General features: G+C 37.7%; 1 long non-coding RNA gene across 1 annotated transcript; it reads right to left on the reverse strand.

The window, feature by feature from the left end:
• Window positions 1-202: 202 nt before the first annotated feature.
• Window positions 203-639, reverse strand: LOC136520407 (uncharacterized). The gene is made up of 3 exons (XR_010775236.1): window positions 568-639; window positions 373-471; window positions 203-287 (listed from the first exon to the last, which is right to left on the reverse strand). It is a non-coding gene; the product is annotated as an uncharacterized lncRNA (long non-coding RNA).
• Window positions 640-22415: the final 21776 nt, after the last annotated feature.

Here is a 22415-nt window from a genome sequence, read left to right on the forward strand (position 1 = left end):
CGCATATAATTACATCTAATTCTCATCTCGAGCATTATTATATTCGAATAAAGTATGAAACTATATATATTATAGATATATATATGTGTATATATACAACACTTTCATAATCTTGTTCTCGAAAATCACGATATTAATAAACATTTAATTTACACAATTTATTCCTTAGGATCAAAGTAGAACTCACCGTTGGGATTTAGCACTTTTTCTAGAAGAAATCCTGCTATTGACTCTTGAACTGCTTTCAGATGGTCTTTTTACATGACCCTTTGTTTCAACCATTCAGTCTTGCATTTGAAATAAAAGGAAAAGTATTAATACATATATATATATATTCATTTAAAAATAAATAAAAAATTGATATATACGTACTCTGAGGACATCTTCAGGAGTTCTTCTTATGTGTGCAGTGATAAATTCACAAACGTAGTATCCACACAAGTTATTACCTGGTTGCTGCCGCAAACACCACTGTACGAGAAGAAGATTATTCTCATCATCTCACACGTAAATTGAAGTACGATATAGTAATTAAACACGTGAGGAAGTATATATAATACAACTTACTGGTATTTCAACTACATTAAGTGGTGCCTTGCAATCCTTGCGGTGTTGCCGAATAAACTCTTTCCAAACCCCGCGCGACCAATAATGTACGATCGTTAATAAATTATGGCAAAGTCTATTCAATAATAGTTGTGCGCGAGAGATCGAAATTACTCCTGGATAATGTCTATCATATCTTGGTATAGTGCCCGCTCTTTTCTCAACGAGTCCATGATTACTAATCGACTTGAGTTTAACTCAATGATAATGAGTATCCAGTGAAACCTGCATTGGTTTATACACACACGTACATGCATATAAGTTGTATTGATATTACATAAAATATGTAGACTACATTATTATTAACACTTACTCAAAGTTGTAGGGGAAAAGTATTGTTGTCTTGTCGTGCTGCTTCACGAAGAACCTCATGATATTCTTCTGTGCTTTAGATATCCACTGCTCCTTGACAATAATATCGGTTTTGAATACGATATAAGGATCAATGAAGCCAACACTGGTGTCTTGTATTCTTTGAAGCTCTGACATCTAGAATCTGTATATAAATATAAGTTACATGTGAGGATAATTATATACACGTACGCATGGAAGTGAGTTTATTAAATAAAAGTACGAATCACTTACAAACAAAAAGAGCTAATAATTGATTTGTCCAGAGCGTCCATGTGGTATAGTTGATGCAATTCTTCGAAACTAATATGTAAGATGTCATCACCACGGAAGTAATAATGGTCTCTAAATCTGACAAAGATCCACTCCTCACCCCTGCCACACGCCTGTATGTACCACTTGTTGAGCAAGTACATTTGCGTACCCAATTCATTCAGAGCCGCAGGGTTGTACAGACTTTTGCCAAATTTATAAGTCTTCCAGGTATCAACTTTTAGGTTCTGGATTGGAGCTTTGCCAGTCAATTGATCCAAGGTTAAACCAGTTAGTTCAAAAAAAGCATTAAGGTCTTGAACCGATACTTCTCCAGAGTTGTCTGGTCGATAAACTTCAATGTTGAAACCATATTCATTAGCAACAACAAGATTTTACATTGGTTGCTTCTGTTGTCCGAGCTGTGGGACATCCTTCCCTGATGCTCTTTTTCTTTTCTTATCTGCATCATGTGACTTCACGAGGGAGCGGTCATAGTCTAATAGTGGCGGAGGCTTATGAAGTTTAAGCATCTTTTTCTTGTGAGCTTCAACCTTCTGCCTTAGCAGATCTCGTGGTATGTAAAAGTACGGCTTCTCCTTAAGCTTCGCTTGTCTCTGCTTTTGGATATCTATAAAAAATCTTTCACTTTTTTGTCTTCTTCAGCTGCTATTTGCTCATCAGTCTTTTCAGGAAGTATTTCTTGAGAAATAACTCTTTTTTTCGGGGTCTTCTTTGCCGCCGGGACCTTAGACGTCTCTGTAGTGCGTCGTTGTGGAGGGGGTGAGGGCGGTGTTGGAGACCGGTGTGGAGGCGATGAGGCCGGTGTTGGAGACCGGCGTGGAGGCGTTGGAGATCGTTGCGGAGGCGGTGGGGCCGGTGTAGGAGTTAGAGATCATTGTGGAGGCGATGGGGCTAGTGTAGGAGTTGGAGATCGCCGTGGGGATGAAGTTGTCTCGCCCCCCACGATGCTGTGATGAGATGGGGAATGAATGATTGGGCTAGGCTGGGGGGAGACCCTGCTACAAAAACAAGTTGTGAGTCAATTATTTTTGAAGCCAATATAAAATTAATGGAAAATAATATTTCATTCACTTTCATTCGTACCTAGGGTGAGGTAGGGGAAGCGGTGGCGCCCTAGGAATGATGATAAAGCGTTTGCGCCATTGAATAAATGTCTTCTCTGCTTCTCCTAGTGTCTTCTTCCCATCATCGCCTTCAATGTCAAGAGGAACATTGCTGTAACCTTTGAGCACTCTATCGACCGAGACGCTAGCATATCCAGGTTGAATAACTGACCCATGGATTCTTGGTGTCTTTGTTTGGTCTATTGGAGATACAACCCTGACAGCCACCATGATTGATGCATTATTACCATCTGGAATGTGCAGCTCACATGTTGTTAGAGGCTCGGTAATGTCATCAATAGGGAAGCGCAACCCAGCGTCATCTTGAATAACTGGCAGCTCCATGGAAGCACAACTGCTTTTCATCTGACCAACGGGGCTAATGGTGACTCCCGGCGTTGATTGCGATTGCATTTGACTCATTGCTAGCTGCACTTGCCTCTTGATCTCCTCCTGCATTCTTGCCTCAAGAGATTTTTCTTGTTCACGTGATTCAAGCAATTCTTGTCGTGACTCATTAACAAATTGCTCCAATACACGGATTTGGTCTGCCTCCTCATCCTTCTTTCTCTAGTGTCTTCTGTAGGTATCCTTGTCTGTTGGAAATGCTTGTAGCCACGGAACTGCCCTATAGCCTCTTGTTCGACCACCGTATTTAGGATTCTCTAGGGCATATGTTAATTCATCCTTCTCTCTGTTGGGCTTGAAAACACCACTATCAGTTTCTTTCCTAGCACGAGCTAGTCTCTGTGTTGCTCTCTCAATTTTTTGGCCGAAAATTAGCTTGCCAGTGTCTGGCCCTAGGCTTCCCCCATGAGCATAGAACCAATTCTTCGCGCGTTGAGGCCAGTTCTTGTCTATTGTTTCAGGTATGATTCTCTTGGTAGTAATCTCTGCTTCTAGGTTCTGCCACTTGGGAATAGCACTCCTATAACCACCTGATCCCATGCGATGATAGTATTGCTTCTGTCAGGCATTCTGCTGATTCCTCATCACACGTTCCTCACTCTCTTGAGATGTCTTGTATTGTACGAAGTCATCCCAATGAGACTCTAACTTGACAAACGCCTTAGCATTGAAATCTGACGTATCATTCTTCAAGATAAACTTTTTATACAATGTCTTCTTCCAACTCTGGAACAATGTTGCTATCTTCTTCATTGTCCAATCCCTCACTAGCTCCTTCAAAGTATCATCTGCTTGTAATGTGAAATGCTGAGTGATATCTCTTCAAGCTAGGTTCTTGTCACGATCAGATACAAAACTAACATTAGGAGCAGATATCTTCTGCTTCCATTCACGAGCACTAACTAGGATCCTATCCCTTACAATGAACCCACATTGATTGACATATGTCTGAGCATGTGGTCCCAATAGTTTGCTAGTGTTGGTGTCGAATTTTGATATTATAAAACGGCCCTCTAATGGTTTTTTTGGCCCTCGGACTTTCCTACTCTTGCTGGTGGTTGATGTAGATCCAGAGACCGGCTACATGAGTAGAAACACAATGATTAACAACAAATATACGTACGCATGCATCTATAAGAGATGATAGATAATCAAATATACCTCGCCAGTATTTTCTTGCGCGACAATTTGTTGATCTTCAACCACAGGGATATTCAGGATATCCTCATAATCAGCAAAGTACTGACTCGTGTCATCTATATCCGGATTGGTGCCGGCGTTGATAATATCCGCCATTATGTCATCATTCAAGTTATCATCCGGAGCAGCTATTTGTATTTTTAAGATAACACATAGATAGAATTACTATGGCACATAACATAAGTACATGTGATAACACATATAGAATTATTAAATCCAATTAAATATAATAACACATAATATTTCATAAGGATAAACAATAATAAGGTATAGGCTTTGGAATCGAATCAAAAACACTTTCGATCCAAAAACATGGAAATAAGTACATGTATATATACACATAGAATGATACAATTTTCTCTCTCTCTCTCAACACATAGAAATAAGTGCATATGTATATATCTCTAGATATGCATGTGATAACACATAGAATGTCTCTCTAGATACAATTTTCTCTCTCTCTCTCAACACATGGAAATAAGTACATGTATATATACACATAGAAATAATTAAGTACATATGTATACATATAGAATCTCTTTCTAGATATGCATGTGATATAGATAGAATTACTAATAAAATATCCAAGTGATATATAGATAGAATTACTAAAATAAAATATGCATGCGATATAGAGATAGAATTACTAATAAAATACGCATGTGTCAATTACTAAAACAAAATTAAATCTAACATATACATAGAGAGATAGAATATAATTACTAAATCCAATTAAATAAAATAACACACATATATCTAGATAGAATTAATTACTAAATCTAATTAAACCTAACATATATACATAGATAGAATTACTAAATCAAAATTAAATCTAACACATATATAGAGAGAGATAGAATAATAATTACTAAATATATCAAAAACTATAATAAAAAACTATCTAAAAAAACTATCTAAATAAAGTACTAATTAAATTTTAATACATTTAAATTTAATTAACATATATAAAAAACTATCTAAAAAAACTAACTAAAAAACTAAGAATAAACTACTAATTAAATTTTAATACATTTTAATCTAACATATATATCAAAAACTATCTAAAAAACTATCTAAATAAACTAGTAATTAAATTTAACATACATTTTAATCTAACATATATATAAAAAACAATCTAAAAAAACTAAAAACTTTGTAAAAAAATATGGCCGAGAGCAGCTAGCTAGCTGGGGCGGATGGCGGGCCGGGCAGGGCGTGCTGGCCGGCCACGGGGCCGAGCTGAGCACCTCGCGCGAGGACGACGTATGGTGGAGACGAGCTCGATGGCCGCCGGGCGGGGCTCGACGACGAGGCCGGGCGAGGATAGACGACGACGGCGGCGCGGCAGAGACGAGCTCGACAGCCGGGCGCGGCAGAGATGAGATCGACGTGTAGATCGAAAAGTAGAAGATGAACAGAACAGTAACCGTTCGATATATATAGGCCGGGACCCTTTAGTCCCGGCTGATAACACCAGCCGAGACTAAACGCCATTTAGTCCCAGCTGGTAAGCCGAACCGGGACTAAAGGTCCAACCCTTTAGTCCCGGCTCGGCTTATCAGCCGGGACTAAAGGAGCTGTTACCAGCCGGGATTAAAGGTATTTTTGGGCGGGCAATTCCGCCCACCCTTTAGTCTCGGTTCTTGGCCTGAGCCGGGACTGAAGGCCTGAAAATTTTGACAGCCCACTAGAGTAATTGGAAAGGCTTCAGATTTTGATTTTGTTCTCCTTGTTTAATACTAGGTTAATCAATTAATTCTATAGCAACTTCAATACTTTGCAATATTTATTTTAAAAAATACTATTGATTAACTAATTATTTATTATAAATAGAAAAATTTTGTAACCTAAAGTTTTTAATTTCTTTTATGAATATAGAATATAAATGTTACTAATACAAAGTATTTTCTAACAAATAAGAATATAAATACTATTAAAAGGTTGAATACATTTTAATCTAACATATATATCAAAAACTATCTAAAAAACTATCTAAATAAACTAGTAATTAAATTTAACATACATTTTAATCTAACATATATATAAAAAACAATCTAAAAAAAACTAAAAACTTTGTAAAAAAATATGGCCGAGAGCAGCTAGCTAGCTGGGGCGGATGGCGGGCCGGGCAGGGCGTGCTGGCCGGCCACGGGGCCGAGCTGAGCACCTCGCGCGAGGACGACGTATGGTGGAGACGAGCTCGATGGCCGCCGGGCGGGGCTCGACGACGAGGCCGGGCGAGGATAGACGACGACGGCGGCGCGGCAGAGACGAGCTCGACAGCCGGGCGCGGCAGAGATGAGATCGACGTGTAGATCGAAAAGTAGAAGATGAACAGAACAGTAACCGTTCGATATATATAGGCCGGGACCCTTTAGTCCCGGCTGATAACACCAGCCGAGACTAAACGCCATTTAGTCCCAGCTGGTAAGCCGAACCGGGACTAAAGGTCCAACCCTTTAGTCCCGGCTCGGCTTATCAGCCGGGACTAAAGGAGCTGTTACCAGCCGGGATTAAAGGTATTTTTGGGCGGGCAATTCCGCCCACCCTTTAGTCTCGGTTCTTGGCCTGAGCCGGGACTGAAGGCCTGAAAATTTTGACAGCCCACTAGAGTAATTGGAAAGGCTTCAGATTTTGATTTTGTTCTCCTTGTTTAATACTAGGTTAATCAATTAATTCTATAGCAACTTCAATACTTTGCAATATTTATTTTAAAAAATACTATTGATTAACTAATTATTTATTATAAATAGAAAAATTTTGTAACCTAAAGTTTTTAATTTCTTTTATGAATATAGAATATAAATGTTACTAATACAAAGTATTTTGTTAATGCAAAAATATATTTGTAACTTAAAATTAATAAAACTAATATTATTCGATAGGAAATTTATTATCACATTATTGTAACATCAATGTTTCAATTTTTTCTCGGTTTTTGACCAAAATGACAGGAAATTTTTGTTGAACCTATAAAAATAAAGAAAATGTAGTATTTTTGTTCTACAACTTTTTCAAATGAAAAAATGGCCTATATAAGGATTGTAGATATTGATGAGTTGAACAAACTTAATATTCAAAACTTTTCAATTTGAGACAATCTAGGGTTCCGAAAACTAGTTTGTAGGCATCAAAATTTAAAAATCACAAATTTGAACCATCTAAACTTTCTCAAATGGAAAGTTGACCAAAACAACAATTGTATATCTTGATGAGCTTAACAAACTTGGTATTTAAAACTTTTCAATTTGAGACAATAAAGGGTTCCGAAAACTAGTTTGTAGGCGTTAAAATTTAAAAATCATAAATTTGAACCATCCAAACTATCTCAAATGGAAAGTTGACCAAAACAACAATTGTATATCTTGATGAGTTTAACAAACTTGGTATTCAAAACTTTTCAATTTGAAGTCATTTAGAGTTCATAATACTAGAGTCAAAGTGTTGTTTTTTTCATTTGACCAAATTTGACTTGGTCAAACTTGCTCAAATGAGACACTAAATGACCTCAGATGAAAAATCTTTGAATACCAAGTTTTATCATCTCAGCAAGATATACAATTGTTACATAGCTCATTTTCCCATTTAAGAAAGTTTTATCAAGCACTAGTCATAAATTCTTGAATCTCAGACTTTCTAAAACTATGTCACACACTTGTGAAATTTGAACTATATTTTATTCAAATTTTCTCAAATGAAAAAATGGCCTATATAATGATTGTAGATCTTGATGAGCGGAACAAACTTGGTATTCAAAACTTTTCAATTTGAGACAATCTAGGGTTCCGAAAACTAGTTTGTAGGCGTCGAAATTTAAAAATCACAAATTTGAACCATCCAAACTTTCTCAAATGGAAAGTTGACCAAAACAACAATTTTATATCTTGATGAGTTTAACAAACTTCGTATTCAAAACTTTTCAATTTGAAGTCATTTAGAGTTCATAATACTAGAGTCAAAGTGTTGTTTTTTCATTTGACCAAATTTGACTAGGTCAAACTTGCTCAAATGAGACACTAAATGACCTCAGATGAAAAAACTCTGAATACCAAGTTTGATCATCTCAGCAAGATATACAATTGTTATATAGCTCATTTTCCCATTTGAGAAAGTTTTATCAAACACTAGTCACAAATTCTTGAATCTCATATAGACTTTCTAAAACTACGTCACACACTTGTGAAATTTGAACTATATTTTATTCAAACTTTCTAAAATAAAAAAATGTCCTATATAAGGATTGTAGATCTTGATGATCTGAACAAACTTGGTATTCAAAACTTTTCAATTTGAGACAATCTAGGGTTCCGAAAACTAGTTTGTAGGTGTTGAAATTTAAAAATCACAAATTTGAACCATCCAAACTTTCTCAAATGGAAAGTTGACCAAAACAACGATTGTAGATCTTGATGAGTTTAACAAACTTGGTATTCAAAACATTTCAATTTAAAGTCATTTAGAGTTCATAATACTAGAGTCAAAGTGTTGTTTTTTTATTTGACCAAATTTGACTAGGTCAAACTTGCTCAAATGAGACACTAAATGACCTTAGATGAAAAAACTCTGAATACCAAGTTTGATCATCTCAGCAAGATCTACAATTGTTACATAGCTCATTTTCCCATTTGAGAAAGTTTTATCAAACACTAGTCATAAATTCTTGAATCTCATATAGACTTTCTAAAACTATGTCACACACTTGTGAAATTTGAACTACATTTTATTCAAACTTTCTCAAATGAAAAAATGACCTATATAAGGATTGTAGATATTGATGAGCTGAACAAACTTGGTATTCAAAACTTTTCAATTTGAGACAATCTAGGGTTCCGAAAACTAGTTTGTAGATGTCGAAATTTAAAAATCACAAATTTGAACCATCCAAACTTTCTCAAATGGAAAGTTGACCAAAACAACAATTGTAGATATTGATGAGTTTAACAAACTTGGTATTCAAAACTTTTCAATTTGAAGTCATTTAGATTTCATAATACTAGAGTCAAAGTGTTGTTTTTTCATTTGACCAAATTTGACTTGGTCAAATTTGCTCAAATGAGACACTAAATGACCTCAGATGAAAAAACTCTGAATACCAAGTTTGATCATCTCAGCAAGATCTACAATTGTTACATAGCTCATTTTCCCTATTTGAGAAAGTTTTATCAAACACTAGTCATAAATTCTTGAATCTCATATAGACTTTCTAAAACTATGTCACACACTTGTGAAATTTGAAACATATATTAAACATATTACAATGTGAAGTCATAACATATTACATAATATCCATCTCTAAAACATAATATATTAAACATGCATCGTTGTATCATGAGGGCACAACAGTGAATTTCTTCTTGACGTATGACCCTTGGTTATGATCTTGTCGTAACCATAGAGTGTCTTCATCATTTAACATGATGCTTGGATCTTTCTTCACTATGAAGGGTGGAAATTCGGACATTTCTTTCCTAATCTTCTGACATATCTGACTTGTCTTCAATTCCCACTATATTTATTTTCCCAGAAAGAACTATGTGGCGTTTTGGCTCATTGATCATTGAGTTGATGTCTTCGTTTTTTCCTCTCTTTGATTTTGTAGACATGTCTTTCACATAGAACACCTGACTCACATCGGCAGCAAGGACGAATGGTTCATCTTTGTACCCAATATTGTTGAGGTCCACTGTTGTCATTCCATACTCTTTGTCGACTGTTACCCCTCCTTCGGTCAGCTTCACCCATTGGCACCGGAACAAAGGGACTTTAAAATTAGGTGCGTAGTCTAGTTCCCATATCTCTTCTATGCGGCCATAATATGTTTGTATATTCCCATTTGGATCTGTGCCATCTATGCGAACATCACTATTTTGATTGGTGCTCCTTTTATCTTGGGCAACTGTATAAAATGTATTCCCATTTATCTCGTACCCTTGGTACGTGAGGATATGCCACGATAGTTGCCTAGCCAACAAATACAGTTGCTCATCAATATTGTCATCGCCTTGACATTCTTTTCACAACCAACCACTGAAACTTTCCATGTGCTGACGCCTAATCCAAGCTTCAGTCTTCCCTAGAAACTTGGATCGTAAGAACTCCTTATGTATCTCGATGTACGGATGCACCAATGACGAGTTCTGAAGAACTGTGTAGTGTGCTTTATTGAAATAATCATCTTCCATGCCAATATATGTTTTCTTCCCTAAAGTTCCTTTACCACTGAGTCTCCCCTCGTGTCGCGATTCGGGAACGCCAATCGGGGCAAGGTCAGGAATAAAGTCAACACAGAACTCAATGACCTCCTCTGTTCCATAGCCCTAGGCGATGCTTCCTTCAGGCTTAGAATGGACTTTCACATATTTCTTCAAGACTCCCATAAACCTCTCGAAGGGGAACATGTTATGTAAGAACACAGGTCCAAGAATACTAATCTCCTTCACCAAATGAACTAGGAGGTGTGTCATGATATTAAAGAAGGATGGAGGGAACACCAACTCAAAGCTGACAAGACATTGAACCACATCATTCTGTAGAGTAGCTAGTTCCACTAGATTGATTGCCTTCTGAGAAATTGCATTGAGGAATGCACATAGCTTCACGGTGGCTAGACGTACATGTGGAGGTAGAATTCCTCTTAAAGCAACTGGAAGCAATTGCGTCATAAGCACATGGCAGTCATGGGACTTTAAGTTTAGGAATTTCTTCTCTAGCACATTTATTATACCCTTTATATTGGAGGAGAATCCTGATGGGACCTTGATGCTGCTTAGACATTCGAACATGCTGTCCCTCTCTTCTTTGCTAAGCATGTAGCTAGCAGGACTTAAGTAATGACGTCCATCATCTGTCTTCTCTGGATGAAGGTTGTCTCGTTCTTTCATGCCCTGCAAGTCCTGGCGTGCTTCAAGTGAATCCTTTGGCTTCCCGTACACACCCATGAATCCTAACAGGTTCACACAAAGATTCTTTGTCAGGTGCATCACGTCGATTGCTGTTGCGGACCTCTAGGACTTGCCAATAGGGTAGCTCCCAAAAGATGGACTTCTTCTTCCACATGGGTGCGTGTCCCTTAGCATCTTTGGGAATAGATTCATTGCCTTGTCCCTTTCCAAATACTACTTTCACATCCTTGACCATTGCGAGTACATCTTCCCCGGTTCGGTTATGAGGCTTCTTCCGGTGGTCTGGCTTACCTTTAAAATGCTTCCCTTTCTTTCTTACTTGGTGATTCAAAGGAAGGAATCGACGATGGCCAAGGTACACGACCTTTCGACATCTTTTCAAATATATACTATCAAGGTCATCAAAACAATGTGTGCATGCATTATATCCTTTGTTTGTCTGACCTGAAAGATTACTTAAAGCAGGCCAATCATTGATTGTTATGAACAACATTGCTCGTAGGTCAAAGTGTTCTTGTTTGTACTCATCCCAGACACGTACACCTGGTTTGTTCCATAAAACTAGAAGTTCTTCAACTAATGGCTTCAGATAGACATCAATGTCGTTGCCAGGTTGCCTCGGACCTTGGATGAGGATCGGCATCATAATGAACTTCCGCTTCATGCATAACCATGGAGGAAGGTTGTAGATACATAGAGTAACTGGCCAAGTGCTATGACTAGTGCTCTGCTCCCCAAAAGGATTCATACCATCTAGTACTTAAGGCGAACCTTAAGTTTCTAGCCTCATTTGCAAACTCTGAAATTCCCTGTCTATCGCTCTCCACTGGGACCCATCAGCTGGGTGTCTCAGCATATTGTCTACCTTACGGTCTTCTTTATGCCACCGCAACAACTTTGCATGGTCTTTATTTCTGAACAAACGTTTTAAGTGTGGTATTATAGGAGCATACCACATAACCTTGGCAGGGATTTTCTTTCTAGGACTGTTGTTCACCCTCGACGTCACTAGGATCATCGCGCCTGATCTTATACCACGCTGCTTTACATATCGGGCATTCATCCAAATTCTCGTATTCATTGCCATGGTAGAGGATGCATTCATTAGGACATGCATGTATCTTCTAGATTTTTAATCCCAAAGGGCAGACAACCTTTTTTGCTTCGTACGTAGTGGTGGGCAATTCATTTGGCTTCGGAAGCATCTTCTTTATGAGGTTCAATAAATTCCCAAATGCCTTGTCGGATACACCATTCTTTGCCTTCCACTGTAGCAATTCCAGTGTTGTACCCTAGCTTTTTTTGCCCCTCTTCGGTCCGTCGGGTATAGCAACTTCCTATGATCCTCAAGCATGCGCTCGAACTTAACTTTCTCTTTTTCACTTTCGCATTCTTGTTGTGCATCACGAATGGCATCGCCAAGAGCATCACCGAGATCATCTTCTGCCGCTACCTCTTCTTCATCTCCCCCCATTGTAGTATCATCAAAGGCACCATACTGAGCAATAATGTCATCAATGTCTAAATCTTCTCCTTCACCTTCTTCCATCATGACCCCGCTTTCTCCATGCTTAGTCCAACATATATAGTTTGACATAAACCTGACTTAAGCAAATGTGAATGAAGACTCATTGAGCTTGAATATTCCTTTAAATTCTTACATAGGGCACATGGACAGCACATGAAACCATCCCGCTTATTTGCCTCGGCCACACCTAAGAAATAGTGCACGCCCTCAATAAAGTCTTGGGAGCGGCGATCGGCATTGTACATCCAATGGCGTGACATAATCTACATTACATGACAAATTATGAAAACCTTGAACATAATTAAGTATTTTATTACACAACATAGATGACACACACACAGTTGATTAATTAACTAAGCCTAGGCTGCAATGTAAGCAATCGCAACTATCACTAAACAAACTAAAACTACAATGCACTTTAGTAACATAATTATTTCGTGACCGTACGCAACTAAAATAGACAAATCATTCGTCTGTTGAATATCAATAAGCTTCTCCTGCTGGCTCACTGCCTCATCATCAGCAGCCGCTACCTCAAGCGCACCCGAATTCTACACGTATGTAGCATAATCTTTCTCCCAGTACCAACCATCGCATCCATTGCCCTCCCACTGAAATTAAAGCCAAAAAATATTTAGTCAAAAATATTCAAGAAAAGCAGGTCAATTAGCCATAATAATCAAATGCGTAAGAAACTCACATCGCGATCCGGGCACTTGTAGAAAACACTGACCCTTGTTGGGTCCCTGTCTCTTGACTCGGTACTCCATCACAATCTTCTGCTTACACTTGCCGTAGATAATGAGAGGGAGTTCTAGCCTCAGTCGTTTCGCAACCGAATGAGAGGCCGAGGATCCTGGTACCAGTTGTCATCTACTTTCTATACTTATTTTTGCAAACTAGTGTAAATTTCACATTTTCTAAAATAATATATTTAAACAAAACTAAAATTATTTATTTATCTAACTAAACCATGAAATATGTACTATGTATAATAGTAAAATACCAAACTATCAAGTGATTTTACTATTGTAATCATCATGTGATTTTGAGCTAAAAATGACATAGAAATCATAATCAAATCCACCATATCAAGTTACTTTCTATACTTATTTTTGCAAACTATTGTAAATTTCTCATTTCTAAAGTAATATATTAAAAAAATAAAAATATTTATTTATCTAACTAAACCATGAAATGTACTACATATACTATCAATACTAAACTATCAAGTGATTTTGATGAACTAATTTAACTTTTGTTTATCCAAACATATATGCAAATCATCATGTGATTTTGAGCTAAAAATGACATAAAATCATAATAAAGTCCAACATATAAAGTTACACATGCATCTACATCGCAAAATGAGATAAGCTACTGATAAAACATAAGAGGATTAAGTTTGTTACCTCCAAAATCGAAGAGCAACACCAATGGAGGGGGAGAGAGCAAGAACAACAGCAAGCTAAAGAACAGAGGCAGTGAGTTTGAATGGAATGGCTCAGGCTCGGGGAGAAAGAAATGAGCTGGTCTATAGGCCGGGATAATTAGTCCCGGTTAGGGGGCCAAACCGGGACTAAAGATTAATCTTTATTCCCGGGGCATCACCCAAACCGGGACTAAAAGCTTTAGTCCCGGCTAGTATTACCAACCGGGACTAAAGGTTTACCTTTAGTCCCGGTTGGTAATACCAGCCGGGACTAAAGATCCCTACCTCGTGGACGACCGTTGGGCAGGAACCTTTAGTCCCGGGGGCAAAAAATGCCGAGGCTAATGCCAAATTGGGACATCGTTCTAAAGTCTGTTCTCTAGTAGTGGGTGCTATGTGTATACATGCCTATTCCATGTACAGAGTTGGGCCATATAAGTAGACTTTGGACGCAGGGTGTTACATCAATTCACATGGGACCCTAAGCATAACCTGGCAACTTAGGTTTAATAAATAAAACATGACTAACTAAAAATGCTTACCATTCGCAAAAAAACTAAAAATGCTTACCACAGTACAACCGAGTCTAGCCCTTTGAGTCATGCGTAAGCTCATGTTATATTTATTAAGCATGGTGCACTTACACTTGCATTACAATCAATAAAATCCCAAATAGGTCCTAGAAGGTGGATCCCATGGGTGCTCCTAAAGAGTTCCATGAGTACTAGGCGAGTGCTCCACATGTCAACCGTCCTTGTGGAGTATGGAGGCCTAAAATGTAGATTAAGAATAATTTCTGTTGTGCTTAGTTATATATGTAAGTTTTAATGTAATTATGTTTATGATATATAATAAAGCATTGTTTCTAATATTTTCTATTTTTGTCGCGATATATGTTGTGTGGACACCCTGGGCATACATATAGGTAGCGCTAGGTCTTCTTTGAAAAACCAGGTGACACATTACCAATCGTTATTTCAAGAAAAAATGTTATTCTATTTTCTAGGTAGAAGAAAACAGTCCATATGAAGAACATCCAAGAAATACAAATAAACGCCATTAAATGAACAGGTGTGGTAGAAAAATTAAAAGAAGAGCTATCAAATTGGGAGTTCTCACAAGGGAGAAATATCAGGTACAAGTTTTAATTTTAGATTAAAACAAAAGGTGAACTATTCTTTTTTCTTGATGTCAATCTAGTTGGTCATAAATCATGTTTATATAAGATACTTTCCTTTATAATACCAAAACAAGTCTATAGCTGAGTGGTGTATGTCGCCCATAATGAATGAAAGGTTTATATTTGGAGTCCCGCTTGAGCACTTTTGCTCACTTATTTCTATTTTTTGGTTCCTTTTCCCATAGCTATCAACACAATTTACAACTTTGTAGTCAAAGAAGGTTTTGATTTGAAACTATTTGGAGTCCCAAAATATTATTTTAAACTCACTGATTTTGAAATTTGAAATTTAAAATTTTCAAACAACCTCAGATGTTTGACATAGACTGTACCAAAGTTCTCAGTTATCAATATAGTCTACAACTTTGTCTTTGTAAAGTTGTTTAGAGTTCCAACATGTGTTTTAAGAACTTATATTTTGAAATTCAAAATTTATAATTTTCAAATGAATATTGAATGTTCATATGGTCAATACCAAAGTTGTAGAGGCCGACCTAATGTAGCACCCAGTTTTAAGAGCAAAACCAGATACACACCATATGTGAGCCTAGGAAGTCAAATCTCACATATAGCTATAAATAAGGGTAATATCATAAGACAATGCTTATTACATAGCGTATTAGTATAAAGAATACAACCTCAGAGTATAGGTAGCAGAAAGACAACTCCAATCTTCAGATGAAGACTCCACATTCCACAGGGACAACTGACTGGTTGATCACAAGCCTAATTCCTCCAAACTCTAGCAATCTGGTATCCATCCAGGATTTTCCAAAGATTTAAAAAGTAAAGCAAGCATAAGTACCTGTCGTACTCAACAAATATAACATAGGGTTCATGAGACTCAAAAGACTAACACTAGTTTAACTGTAATTAACATTTAATGAGTCATCTTTTAGCAATTGGGTGGAAAGAAGTTTATTCACAAGCCCATATAAACACATAATCAGGTAAACATGAATAATGAATAGCATAAACAGTAATCATTAGTGAGCATCTTTGTCATCAGTATCATAAGTGTTCATCATCTATTCCATAAGTGTCCAAGGCCGCTCGTGACCATGAGCACGGCTAATATACTAGTTTTACACTCTAAAGAGATTGTACACTTTCACTGTGGGCCATGATTTACCCTTTCGCCCGAGGCGGCCAACATCTTGACCCACTACCAAGGAAGGTCGACAGGGTTCACTATGAAGCCTTTTAAAGGTTCATCTAACAAGTTAGGGCCGCTAAGGTTTCCCCATCAATAAACATGAACCCCCTCCAAGGAGTGACTAACAAAATACAAGAAACCAAAGTGCACCCTCTTGGCAGGCCGAGATCATACCTGTTGAAGCCCCTCTTGCGCCATAAAGGTAACCACTAACAAGCTAGAAAAGGTCCTTAGACTGAGCTAAAGCCAGAGCCATGTAGCCCTCACAGCTGTACTGTAAGTCTCGGATGTTCGCTTACAGATAAGTCCTTAGGGAGAGGAATCTGGAGCACCATAAAAATAGCCCAATGCTCTAGCCCCCTTGTTCCATATTGCTAAAAAGTATATTTTAATGTTTATTGCATATACCATTAGTCAAGTTACAAGATCATTTCTTTAGTTGAGCACTAGCATCATACTACCCAATGCAATAACCCATAGGAATCAAGGAATCCAGGATATCAAATAGCTGGAAAATTACTACGGTTGCCAAGTTAGGCACATGCATATGATTAAAATGATATTAAGGTAAATAGGACAACAAGGAAGATTCCATGCTATACTTGCCTTAAACTCAGATCCTTCTTCTAGTCTAAACCTTCAATGAATTGCTTCTGGATTCACCGCGTATAGCTCATCGACTGGACATGATCATAAAACACCACACAAGCATCCGTGCAATCATACACGAAGGAAACAATCGATCTAAATTAGAACAGTATACCAAACATAAAATCAAGATGAAAAGTTTGTAAAATGAATCTACGTCTCGCTACGAACACATAGATGCAAAAAGCACTCTAATCGGAGCTATAACGAAAAAGTTATGAATTAAACAAGATTTCCTTTAATAAAATAATAGATTAAATCTAACTTTGAATTTAAAAAGTTGAAAATATATTTAACAGTAGGATGAACATGTAGATTACTCAATTACGAATCTAACGCAACTTGAATGGATCAAAACGGAGTTAAAACGAAGATTTTATGGCCTAAATAGGACTAGTGGCAAAATTGTAAACAGGTGAAAGCGTATTTTGGATCTAACCGAAGAAACTATGTTTTCCAAAGAAGAAAACGTATTTTGAATCTAACAAAGGGATTTTATGCTTTCTAAAAGAGAAAACGTATTCTGAATCTACTAGAAAGAAACTACGCTTTCGGAATAGGAAAACGTATTCTGGAAGTGCGCCATGTACTGCGGGTTATATTACGCGAAACTGTAGGGGCTCCTTTGTAAATAAACCCAGCGAAGGGGTACGGACGATCTTGGACCGTTGGATTGAATCTGGATGGCCTAGATTAGAAAGGAGGGGGAGAGAGAGAGTCACCGTCCGGAGAGGAAAACCGGCGCGACGGAGCTCCATTATCGACAGCGAGAAGCTCCCCGGAGCGCTTGGTTGGGACCCTAGAGGCCACGGTTTGACGAGCCGAGAGCACAGGGAACAAGAGGAGAAGATGGTGAACTCACTTAGGGCCTTCTTATGGTCGACAGCGGGTCTAAGGCGTCGGGCAGTGCGGCGGCGACGACGAGAGAAGGAGAAAAATCTAATTTACTACACGAGGGATTTCCCAAACTAGGGGCTCCCCTTATGGTAGTTTTGGTGTGCTTTTCCCAAGGGGTTGGTACATATTTATATGAAGAAAAACTCCCCACATCTACATCAACTAGCAATATGGTACTAATTTATGTTGCACTCTCCACATTTACTAATGGACCTAAATAATCATTAAAGCCCATTAGTAAATAAATGCATGGGCCTTTGAGATTTATTAGGATTATTGCACATGGGCTTTTAGAGTTGGTTGGACAATGAGATATATTATTTATTTTTGGAATTAATTAATTCCATGAATAAAATAATTCTAGAAAAGTCCAGAATTGATATTTAAGCCACGAAAAATACTCCGAGACCTCCAAAAATTTGGGGAAAATTCCCAGAGACACTTTGGAATATGAGGAACCCAAATAAAGTATTTGGAGCTCATGAAAAGATTGTTGGGAACTTGGAACATAAATATTAAGGTGAAGGAGGTAGGAATTAAATTCTAGAAAGAAGGTGGAAAATTCCTATAGATAGATATTCGTCTCCTAAACGTATTTTAAAAAAATACATTTTGCACATAGAAACACAAGGTGCGACCGACATGAATGCAACAAACATGTTTCTACCTTAAGATAAATTTTAATCTAATGAAAATTTATTATTTCCCCATGTTCTCATGAGCATAAAAATACAAAATTAAATCATTTTAGCTCTATTTCAAGAGAAGCAAATTTTAGAGTGTTACAATTCTACCCCCCTTAAGATGAATCTTGTCCTCGAGATTTGGAAGATGGTGATAAAAGAGATACAAATTCTTCACCTTTGGATTCTTCTCTACTTCCTCGTGTAGTTCCATCGTCTTGATAAGGATCCCACTTTACTTTACATACCTGTTAACCTTACTCCATGTATCTTGACAAACTGATTCTAAGATTCTGACAGATACTCCAAACAATACTCAGGTGACTCCAATCACTAGACCACCTTTCCTTTTTAATCCATACTTATTAGACCTCTTTTTTCATATGTTCACCTTCCAACGGAGCCTTCTTACTTTCTTGGTCTAAAGTAGGTTCTATTACCAACTTTAAAACATTAATGACTATATATGCTCAGGTTAAGTTGCTCAACTCTCAAACACAATTCTAAGTCCATGGTGTTCTCCAAATCTTCTTAGCTAATCTCTCCTTTGCTAAGGGCATCGGCAATGACTTTTTCTTCCCTAGGTGATAGCACTTTTCCAAGTCATAATCTTGATCAATACCAAACCAACGATGATGTCATATGCTCAAAACCAACTTTGTGGAGATGTTTCTTAGATTCTTATGATCCTCATAGATGTCACTTATCATACCCAAGTCGATAGTACCTCCATGCTCCACAATGGATAACTCCAGATCATACGTCAGATGTTCCATCTCATGTTTTCTTGCTTAAACCTCTATTTTTTCTTCTTACATAAGGACACATCCCACACCTTGATAAGGTCCATCATAGTAGATATAAAAAACTCTTGTTCTGATCTAGCAAAGCTAATACATAGGTTTTACCTTAACCTATTTTTTTACTCCTTCAAATACTTAGCTGAGGTCTCTTGATCCGAACTTAAACCTTCTCTAGTAACACTATCAATATCTTGATGGTCTTGGATAAACTTCCCTTGAACCTCTAATCAAACCTCATTATTAAAGACTCTGAGTTTCTCTCACATCTTTGAGTACCACCTTTCTCATCAGATTAACCGATTCTTCCAAGTGAGAGCTAGAGAGCATAACTGAACTTCATATGGCACCTTGAGCATTCGGACCCTTCTTAGTTAGATAGTTGGCATAAGTATGATTGTCTATCTTATTGATCTCCTCCAAAGGTTTCGATCCTAGGACCTGTGGGTTGTGGTCCCACCCTGCTTCTGCTGCACAAACTAGAACATATGATACTTCATCTTGCAAATTCTTCAACTTGGCTACCCCCCTTAAGAAAATCAACTAGGGGATATAAAAGGGTAGCTTGCTCCGAAAGGCAGGATAGAGAAAACAGGAGATAACCAAAACCTGACTATTTATTTCATTAATCCTTATACCTTAGGCTCATAAACTAAATGAAATTGTGGGAACACCCAACAAGATCATTGCAATCATTATAAAGATTCAAAACAAGCATAAGCACCATGACAATTCAACAAAGCAATAAAGGTGCACAACTCAATCATTGACTCAACTTGTGATACTATCATCCTCATTGTACTAGGGGTAACAATCCTAAGACTCATCTTTAGATTACGCAAGAAGGTGATGAGGGACAGTTCTAAAAGCATATCAAATCAAGGAGTGAAGATGAGAACAAAGACTTCAAAATAAGCACCAAGGTAGAGAAGAATAACAAGGGTAGAGATATAGTAGAGAAGAAAATATCAAGGTTCATAGTGCAAGGGTTTTTGTAGCAACTTCTTAACCATAAAACAACCAGTTTCTACTAGGCTTACGTCCTACAGTCAGCATTGGTTTGATACCACTTTGTAGCACCTGGTTTTAAGAGCAAAACTAGATACACACCATATGTGAGCTCAGGAAGTCAAATCTCACATATAGCTACAAATAAGGGTAATATCATAAGAAAATGCTTATTACATAGCGTATTAGTATAAAGAATACAACCTCAGAGTATAGACAACGTAAAGACAACTCCGATCTTTAGGTGAAGACTCCACTTTCCATAGGGACAACTGACTAGTTGATCACAAGCCTAATTCCTCCAAACTCTAGCAATCTGGTATCCATCCGGGATTTTTCCAAAGATTTAAAAAGTAAAGCAAGCGTAAGTACCTATCGTACTCAACAAATATAATATGGGGTTCATGAGGCTCAAAAGGCTAACACTGGTTTAACTGCAATTAGCTTTTAATGAGTCATCTTTTAGCAATTGGGTGGAAACAAGTTTATTCATAAGCCCATATAAACACATGATCAGGTAAACATGAATAATGAATAGCATAAATAGTAATTATTAGTGAGCATCTTCATCATAAGTATCATCAGTGTTCATCATCTATTCCGTAAGTGTTCAAGGCCGCTTGTGACCATGAGCACGGCTGATATACCAGTTTTACACTCTGTAGAGGTTGTACACTTTCACTGTGAGTCGTGATTTATCCTTTTACCTGAGGTGGCCAACCTCTTGACCCACTACCAGGGAAGGTCGGCAGGGTTCACTATGAAGCCTTTTAAAGGTTCGTCTAACAAGTTAGGGCCGCTAAGGTTTCCACATCAATAAGCATGAACCCCCTCCAAGGAGTGACTAACAAAATACCAAGAAAGCAAAGTGCACCCTCTTGGCAGGCCGAGATCATACCTGTCGGAGCCCCTCTTGCGCCATAAAGGTAACCACTAACAAGCTAGAAAATGTCCTCATACTAAGCTAAAGCTAGAGCCATGTAGCCCTCACAGCTGTACTGTAAGTCCCGGATGTTCGCTTATAGATAAGTCCTTAGGGAGAGGAATCTAGAGCACCATAAAAATAGCCCAATGCTGTAGCCCCCTTGTTCTATGTTGCTAAAAAGCATCTTTTAATGTTTATTCCATATACCATTAGTCAAGTTACAAGATCATTTCTTTAGTTGAGCTCTAGCATCATACTACCCAATGCAATAACCCATAGGAATCAAGGAATCTAGGATGTCAAATAGCTAGAAAATTACTATAGTTGCCAAGGTAGACACATGCATATGATTAAAATGATATTAAGGTGAATAGGACAACAAGGAAGATTCCATGCTATACTTGCCTTAAACTTAGATCCTTCTTCTAGTCCAAACCATCAATGAATTGCTTCTGGATTCACCGCGTATAGCTCACCGACTAGACATGATCATAAAACACCACACAAGCATCCATACAATCATACATGAAGCAAATAATAGATCTAAATTAGAACAGTACACCAAACATAAAATCAAGATAAAAAGTTTATAAAGCGAATCTATGTCTCGCTATGAACACACAGACGCGAAAAGCACTCTACTCAGAGCTATAACAAAAAAGTTATGAATTAAACAAGATTTTCGTTAATAAAATAATAGATTAAATCTAACCTCAAATTTCAAAAGTTGAAAATATATTTAACAATAGGATGAACATGTAGATTACTCAATTATAAATCTAACGAAACTTGAATGGATCAAAACGGAGTTAAAACGAAGATTTTATGGCCTAAATAAGACTAGTGGCAAAACTATAAATAGATGAAATCGTATTTTGTATCTAACCGAAGAAACTACGTTTTCAAAAGGAGAAAACATATTTTGAATCTAACAAGGGATTTTACGCTTTCTGAATCTACTAGAAAGAAACTACGCTTTCGGAATAGGAAAACATATTCTGTAAGTGCGTCATGGACTGCGGGTTATATTACGTGAAACTGCAAGGGCTCTTATGCAAATAAATCCGGCAAAGGGGTACGTGCAATCTTGGACCGTTGGATTGAATCTTTATGGCCCATATTAGAAAGGAGGGTAGAGAGAGAGAGAGTCACCGTCCGGAGGGGAAAACCGGTGTGGCGGAGGCCCATTACCGGCGGCGAGAAGCTCCCCGGAGCGCTCGATTTGGACCCTAGAGGCCACAGTTTGACGAGCCGAGAGGATAGGGAACAAGAGGAGAAAACGGCGAACTCACTTATGGCCTTCTTGCGGTCA

Source organism: Miscanthus floridulus, chromosome 18 (assembly GCF_019320115.1).
Source record: "Miscanthus floridulus cultivar M001 chromosome 18, ASM1932011v1, whole genome shotgun sequence".
NCBI lineage: Eukaryota > Viridiplantae > Streptophyta > Magnoliopsida > Poales > Poaceae > Miscanthus > Miscanthus floridulus.